Genomic DNA, 8,430 nt, shown 5'->3' with positions numbered 1-8,430 from the left:
TTTATTGAATTTTTTATGACTTTTTTATTATTAATGAATTTATATAAATGATCAAATTATCTTTATTAAAAATAAAATTATTCATTAATTTTGTTTAAATAAGCACAATTTTTTTTATATTCACAACAATGCAATAATAAATTATAATTTTATATATTAAATTGTTGATTTATTGTTTTATTGTTACGAATATAAGAAGAAAGTTGTAATTATTTAAACAAAACTTGTAAATTATTTTATTTTTAATAAAAATAATTTAATTATTTATATAAATTCATTAATGATAGAAAAGTCTCTAAAAATTTTAGTGAAATTATAACATTTTGAAGATCAAATTATTATTTATATATTTTAAAAAAATTTTATTATAATTTTCCTTTATGTTATTTAGAATGATATTATTACTTGGGCCAAAACATCTTTCTGTTGTGGGAATTGCCGAATCGATTGAACAAGAATCAAGAACAAGATGTATCGAATACTAATATTACTTAACTAACCCTAAAAAAAGAAGCAAATACAAACACGTGTGGCATACAAAATATAAGAAGCAAAGTGATTGGCTTAAGAGAAGTCCCATCAAGGACATTAGGTAAAATTGGAATGATACATGGAAAATCAGCATGCCTTCAGTGCAAGGATGACATGCAAAAATCTTTTTTTTTTTTAAAAAAGGACAATGAGCATTATTGTCAATATCATTATCAATATAAAACATAAAGTGAGATTAAATAAAGGCCTTTATTACAAGTCTAATATGAGTTGTTCCTGTACTATTCATATTTTATACATAATGCAACTTTTTATTATTTTTATATTATATGTAAATACAGAAAATTACTATACAGCCATAGGTTATAGCAGTAATAACATGCATCTTATAATTTATCATGTAACGTAAATAATCAAAGCCTAGTAGTGTAATTTTGCCCAAAAAAAGTCTAGTAGTGTAATAAAAATTTATGATCTATCTTCTAATCTTTAAATATAAGATTTTTTTGTTGGCCAAAAAATAGGTGTGAAATTTCTTTTATATTCTAATAAAATATAGATACTTTTAACCTTACTACTCATAAATATTTAACTAAGATACATCTATATTTAATAAGTTATAAAATTATAACTTACAAGGTTAATTTATAGTCATGTAACATGTGTCCGATCTTTTGACATAATCAAAATAATGTAAATTTATTATATATATATATATATATATATAAGTGTTAGATATTATATATATATATATATATATATAAAATTTCTATTTAATTATCACATTTAACCATGAGTTAAACTCATGGCACCATAAAAACTGAAACTCTTGCCTTTTCGCCTTTTGGTTTGACATCCGAGCCCTTTTTCTTAAATTCGCTGCCTTTTCGGTTTGACATTATTTGATCCCTAAAAAAAATTTCTTCCTTTAAATATTTCAACTCCACATGTGCGAATGGTGGTGCTATTAATTAATAATTAATAAGTAAATAAATAAATCATGACCAAACAAATTATTTAAATGTTTTGATTGAGTTGGTGGAAGGGAAGTGCCTGCGATTACGGACTCATCCGCTGTTGCGGTGGTGGCTAAAGCGCACTAACACTTGATTTAAATGTGTTGTTAATTCAAGGGTTAAAGGGTAGTTTTCTTCCCAAATTATAATTCTACAAACGCATGAGACCTTGAAATCATTTTTTATGCAATAGCAATTTTTAAAAATTATGCAATATAATTCTTGCTATTAATAAAAGTTAATTTTGATAGTTAGTTGATTAGAAAATAATAAAAAAATCAAAAAAATTATAGAAAAAGATCCACTAATACAAATAAGGAAAAAAAAAAAGGTTTAGATACATTTTTACCCTAAAATTTTTTTAAAGAGTGTTGGGTACCTTATATTGATAAGTGAGATAATTTTATTTTTGAACTATTTTTTTAAGGAGCAAAAAATCCCTTCCGTTAGTTAGTCATTAATTTTTTTATTTTTTACTGATATGACATGTTCGTGGGCCCATACACAGTGACATGTAAATTTGTTCATGTCTTATGATGCTAATTTACCCTTAAATTTTTTTTAAGAGTGATGAGTACCTTAAGGTCTTTTTCTAGAAGCGTTGAGCACTCTAAAGTCTTGTTAAAATAAAATTTAATAAATATTATTAAAATATTAAATATTTTAATATTCAATAATTTAAATATTATTATATATAAATATTCATTCAAAATTTATCAATTATTTTTAAATATTAATGGTTCAAACTAATTTTTCATAAATTTTTATATGACTGGTAATATTTTTAAATAGCGATCATATTTTTAATATTGATTGAGTTCTTTAAATTTTTTAGATCATTCTCTATAATTTTTTTTATCAACTAATAGTCTTTATCCAAAATATTACATCACCCAATTTAAAATTTTAAAATTTTTGATATTTTATAATTTTGTATTAAAAACAATAGGAATGAACTTTCAAATTAACGGAAGGATTTTTTCTCCTCATCTCTCCATTATTATCTTGTTAAGTAATATTTTTTGAAGCACATTAATGGGATAGGCGATATCTTCTAAATAAATATTTTTATTGGCATATTGTTAATCTTGATTTCTCTTGCATGTTTTTGATTTTACCCCTAACACTACAATGTATAGAGAATATTAAATTTGGATATATAATATTTTGGAGGAAAATTGTTAGTTAACCAAAGACTTAAAAATTTAAAGAAACTTAACTAATGTTAAAAATATAGGTAAGTTTTCACTAATACGAAAGGCATAACAATATGGGCATTATCTTATAGAATATTCATAAAGTATTTATAAAGCATTTAAAAAATAATTTATAAATTTTGGATGAATATTTATAAATAATAATATTTAAATTATTAAATAATGAAAATATTTAATATTTTATCAATATTTATTAAATTTTATTTTAACAAGACTTCAGGGTACTTAGTACTACTAAAAAAAGACTATAGGGTGCCCAATATTCCTTAAAAAAGAGTTTAAAACAAAATTAACACCAAAAGATATGGTCAGAATCTTACTTGTCACTGTGCATGGGCCACACATACATGCCAAGTTAGTAGAAAATAGCAACATTAATAGCTGATTAATAGAATAGTTTTTTGCTCATCGAAAAAATTGTTCAAGGAAAAATTAGCCTGCTTATTAGTATAGGGTGTCCAATACTTCTTTAAAAAAGTTCAAAAGTAAAAATGCACCTTAACTAAAAATTATTGAAGAGGACATATTTTGTAATTTTTCAGTAATTTTTTAGGTTATTTTTTATAATTTTATGGTCAACTAAGAGTCAGAGCTTTTTTTGACAGTAAATGCTGCATGCTATTGTTTTCAAAAGTTAAAGAGAAATATTATACAAAAAATGAGTTTAGGACTTCAAATGCTTTTAAATCTATAGTTGAGTGGTGGTTAAATTGCTATTAAACCCATAATTCAATAGGGACAAAATGTAAAATGACTAAAATCATAAATCAATTCAATATTAATATATAGTATAATTTTTTTACATGCATTTTTAGTTTTTTTTTTCAAATTCTTATCATATATGACTGAATTTCATGAAATTTTATTTTATTTTTCAACTTTTTTAATTTCAATATGATTTATATGTTCAAAAAATAAATATAATTAAAAATTTTAAATTATAATCTTTCTAGTTGATTGCAAAGGGAATAGATACCTAGCTAATTTAAGTTTGATTATTTGTATTAGAAACTAATTGTAGATTTAATGCATTACACAAAATTCTAAAAAAATTAGATATATTATTTATGACTTACAAATAATACAATTTGTTTTAGATTATATATTTTTAATGATATATATAAATATATAAGACATTGTATCATTCATGAACAATAATATAAAGATAAGCTTAGCAGCAAGAAGAAAGAGTTAGCTTGTTATCCATTGATAAGAAAATGATAGAAAATTGTGATGATTTGGACATGTAAAAAAAAAAAGGCCATTGGAGGTGAGAAAATCTTACTAAGAATTTGGTGCACCATGTCATTCATGTTTTGTCCAATTGAAAAAATTTCATTGCATTAGTTCAATCAAAGAAAATCTAATGTATCATTATTTTTAATGGTTTTGTTTTTGGAAAAGAGTACCTCTTTAATTTTTTTTAACTCAAAGAAATGCATACAAATTCAAAAGAGATTACACCAATAATAAATGACCTATGGGAGCACTCATAATCTGCCTCCTTTTGTGATAAAGGTGGGAGATGATCAAATGTACAAAAATTAACATCTAATATATAAGAAAGCTTAGCAAAGTAATTAGCAGAGGTATTCGAGTGTAACACCCTCAAAATTTTTCCCAAAAAATTTAGCTTATTGATGGTAGATAGGGTCTACCATGATATACAAAGGACACCTAATTCCTTTCTAAAAACAATTCATTATCTTAAAAGCACTATCATAGTAGACAAGGGACTATTATCGTAGGAAGAAATGAAATCAGTTTTCTTTACAAATGACTATTATGGTAGAAAAGACTACCATGGTAAAAAGAAACAAACTATATAAATTACTGTGATAAAAATAATTTAACTTATTAAATAATTATTTTTAAATTTTGGGATCCTAAGCATTTATAATCAAAAGAAAGTGTGAAAGGCCCATATGATCTTGCATAAGTTAAAACCATAACAAATAAATATAAATTAGAAATTTAGTTATACATTTCAAAAACTTTTGATTATTTCACAAGCATTTGTAATAATATATAACTATTTTACCTGCTATTTAAATACAAAAGAAACCACAATTGTGTTATAGCCACCCAACACTATTTATATAAAGGAAACTTAATACAATATCTTCTAATACTTGGCTTTAGTCTATGTACTACATCATTTTTATAAAATTATCCTCCCACATATCACTTAGGCCAAAATATCATTTTTCCACCCTTATGCTCCCTACAGATCGAACCAAAGCCAAAAACCACAACTAGATCAATTGATCAAATTCAACAAGTCAAGGCATATGGCCTAGCCATCATGTTATTTCAAACCATCCAATGTTATCAAATCTTATCAATGCCTCAATAAGTACAAAAATATATCTCAATAATTCATGGTTTATGGTCATCCCAAAACATGTAACATGTATAAACTATTTGAAGAGGCATAATCAAAAACATGTAATATCCTCCTCCAAGTATCCCAAATAATTAAAACCCAAATCCCAAATAATGAGGAAAATGAGACTAGTAATTATTAAATACAGAATTCTCATTGGTTAACAAAATGGGGACCCTAAGATTTTAATTTAAAGTCAAATCAAGTCTTGCAAAGAGGCAAATCAAAGTTTGTAAATATGCGGAAGCAAAGGATTATCACATAAGTGAGTGCATTGGTGCAGTGATCTGAAAAAGAAAAATTCTAGAAATTTTTAAGGCGTGAGCCGTGGCTTGTTGAACATGCGCCGCGGCACAAATGCATGAATTTTGACAGTGAGTTTTGCTATCAATTTGATAGCTTTAGGGCTAACTTCTGACGCACCCTAAATCTCCGTCTGAAGTCTGAATGATGTGAACTAGGAGTCTACAGAAAGCTTTTCCAGACTCTAACTAATGGCATTAGTCTCAGGCTCAAATTATTTTTAAAACAGAAATTAGACACCTTCTTCAAAACTTACACTATTACGACAAATTTTACAAACTCAAATGTTCAAAACATATACCAAGGACCATAAGTCACTAACAACATTTATAACCGCATACATATTATCAAAACCAATTCGTGCAATGCACCATAGCACAAGGAATATTTCTAGATCAAATTTTCACTACTCAACTCCTTAACTCAAAATCATAAAAAGGGAGAGTTTATCATAATTTTATAAAGATTTTCCAAATCATCACATAATATTTACTACCCTCACTTGCATTAGTATTTTAGCCCTATCATCATAACATATAATAATCAAATCTCTCCTTAGGGCCCAAAATACCATTACAATTTACATTTCACTTAATGCAAGTAAGTAATAAAAAGAAAAATCCTAGTTGGCAATCAAAATTGTTATACACATAAATTACCCAAAATAAAGAGGCCTATTACAAATGGATTGTGATCCTAAGCCTCGAGTTTTTTTCTTTTGTCTCCACTTCTTGAGCTATTCCCTTAAATATTAAAGATAGTGAGGTGAGTACAACTACTCAGTAGCCAAAGTCTGACTAGCCCATACTAATACATAACAATTAGTTTAAATGAAAATGATAGTAAATATTATTACTTTAATCCATGAGAAACATTTGAAATAAGAATTCACAACTTAGCTCATATAATGGCATTCACTTAGAAAAACAATGCTATTAGCATCTTTCATATAAATAAAATTGCTCACACAATTTATTGACAAGCCTAATGGTAAAAATTATTACTCAACTCAAATATCCACATTATGGACTCAATAGAAACAATAAGTTCCTTTTCTCACTATATGCATGATCACACCTCCCTTATATCCTTCTTATTTCTCTTACACAAAACCGGGCTATAACTTAATGGGATAGTCTATGTTTCTTGACTTTCTTAGCCCAAACACTCGTGAGGGGATTACTCGGCCAAGGTGTACCCATCTTACTTATGAATCATGGTTTTCTCACATTTCTCTTACCATGGAGTGCCATACACCTTAGACTAGCTTCCTTATTAAATCGGTGGATAGCTAGCTAGGTTCGAGTCTCTCGTTGAACTAGTGGGACAGTTGCTCGTTGAACAAGTAGGACGATATGGATAGAATTAATTTAGACAATCCATCACATGGATGGGGCCTTACCACGTGGATTTACCATCTACTCTACTTCCTAGGTGAACTCCTGCCTCTCTAGATCATGCAATGGACATTCATGCGATAATTCACACATATATGATTCATAGAACTTCACATTATCACCTTTCATTGAACTTCATCATTTTACATTTTATGGAACTTTAAAACCAAACAAGTCATTGAACTCTCAATTCACAATCATTGTACCTCACACTTTCAAAATCATTGAACTTCCCTATTTTCATTATACCTCACACTTTTAAAATCATTGAACTACTTCTAAACAAAGATTCATTTTGCTTCTCAATTTATAGAAATCATTGCACAACCAATAAACATTAATACGGAAATCCACCACTATTGTTCCCAAGGGAAATTTTACATCATAAGGCATAAAACTCACAAATGTAATCTACTGAATTTCTTCATAAATTAAGCCATACTTACATTTCTTTTATTTTATACATTCTAATGATAACTTATGAATCAATAAACTAATAGTCACATACAAGCATAAGATAGAATTTTCCCAGTTACCTCAAACCTTTGAGAGGTCAAAAGTTTCACCCCTCAACTATTCGCTCTTGAAGCTTCCAAAAAACTTGAATGGTGTCAATGGTAACTACATTACAAGCATTTACTATGCAAAACATTGATATCTATTTTGAGCTATTTTTCACTAGCATTTTATCATTTCTTAATACTCAAAATTTAGTCTAAACTCATGTAGAAGTACACATAAGGTTTCTTAGTTTCCTGTAACTCTCATTTATGACATTAAGCTCTTAAATGGGCATTAATGAAGCCACATTATTCCTAACCATCAAATTTATAAAAATTTCAGACACTTAGTGTCCTCTAACCACCAATCATCATAAAACCATAAATATCAAGTTTACTTAGCTCAATCTACCCCCATTAACTCTATTTAAGTCAATGGGTTCAAGCCCACAACTTTTAGGGCCTAAAAATCACCATTAGCAATCAAACCCTAATCTCTACTATTAAGAAAATGGAAGAGAGGAAGATTTAAGAAAGGAAGCTTACCTTGAGTGTTTATGAGCTTCAAATTACTCCCAATAGTTAGTTTCTATAAGCCCTAGCTCAACTGTTTTGCCACTCTCTCAATCTCTTTTGTTTCCTCTTCTTTTTCACTTTCGATTCATGACTTAATACTGTAAAATTCTAGCTATGTGCCGTGGCGGACGCACAATGCGCTATGACGCATGGCATAGAGAGCTTCTTCCAGGCATGTTGTCACGCATGCACCGCGGCGGACCAACCCCACACCGTGGCGCAGGGCAGAGAATTGCTCCCTTTAGAAATTATTCCTCTTCTATCCTCGGGTAACTCGATCCTTCTTTAGACCCGCGTTTGGTACTAAAATCGAGATCAAACACACTCATTAGGCCTCTCTGACCACACATCTTAAAGATTCACTTTACTAATATATTTAAGCTTAATTAATTGGATTTAAAATTGAGGATGTTACAAAACATAGGTCAATATGTTCAATAAATAACAAAATCCCTGAACATTGTCAATAATGCATCATTAAAAATCATAACAACACAAAAGGAGGAAGTGGTTCTATACCATTGAGCCTTAAGGGCTTCACTG

The 8,430-nt window shown here is 28.0% G+C and overlaps 1 pseudogene; it reads left to right on the top strand.

Moving 5' to 3' along the window:
- Nucleotides 1-573: 573 nt before the first annotated feature.
- Nucleotides 574-668, top strand: LOC129312229 (U6 spliceosomal RNA; annotated as a pseudogene).
- The last annotated feature ends 7,762 nt before the right edge of the window (nucleotides 669-8,430 follow it).

This window comes from Prosopis cineraria, unplaced genomic scaffold, assembly GCF_029017545.1.
Source record: "Prosopis cineraria cultivar Desert tree isolate PC_DT_omini unplaced genomic scaffold, ASM2901754v1 PC5, whole genome shotgun sequence".
NCBI classification, from domain to species: Eukaryota; Viridiplantae; Streptophyta; class Magnoliopsida; order Fabales; family Fabaceae; genus Prosopis; species Prosopis cineraria.
Note: the sequence above shows the minus strand (reverse complement) of the source record. Positions and strands in the feature narration are given on the sequence as shown.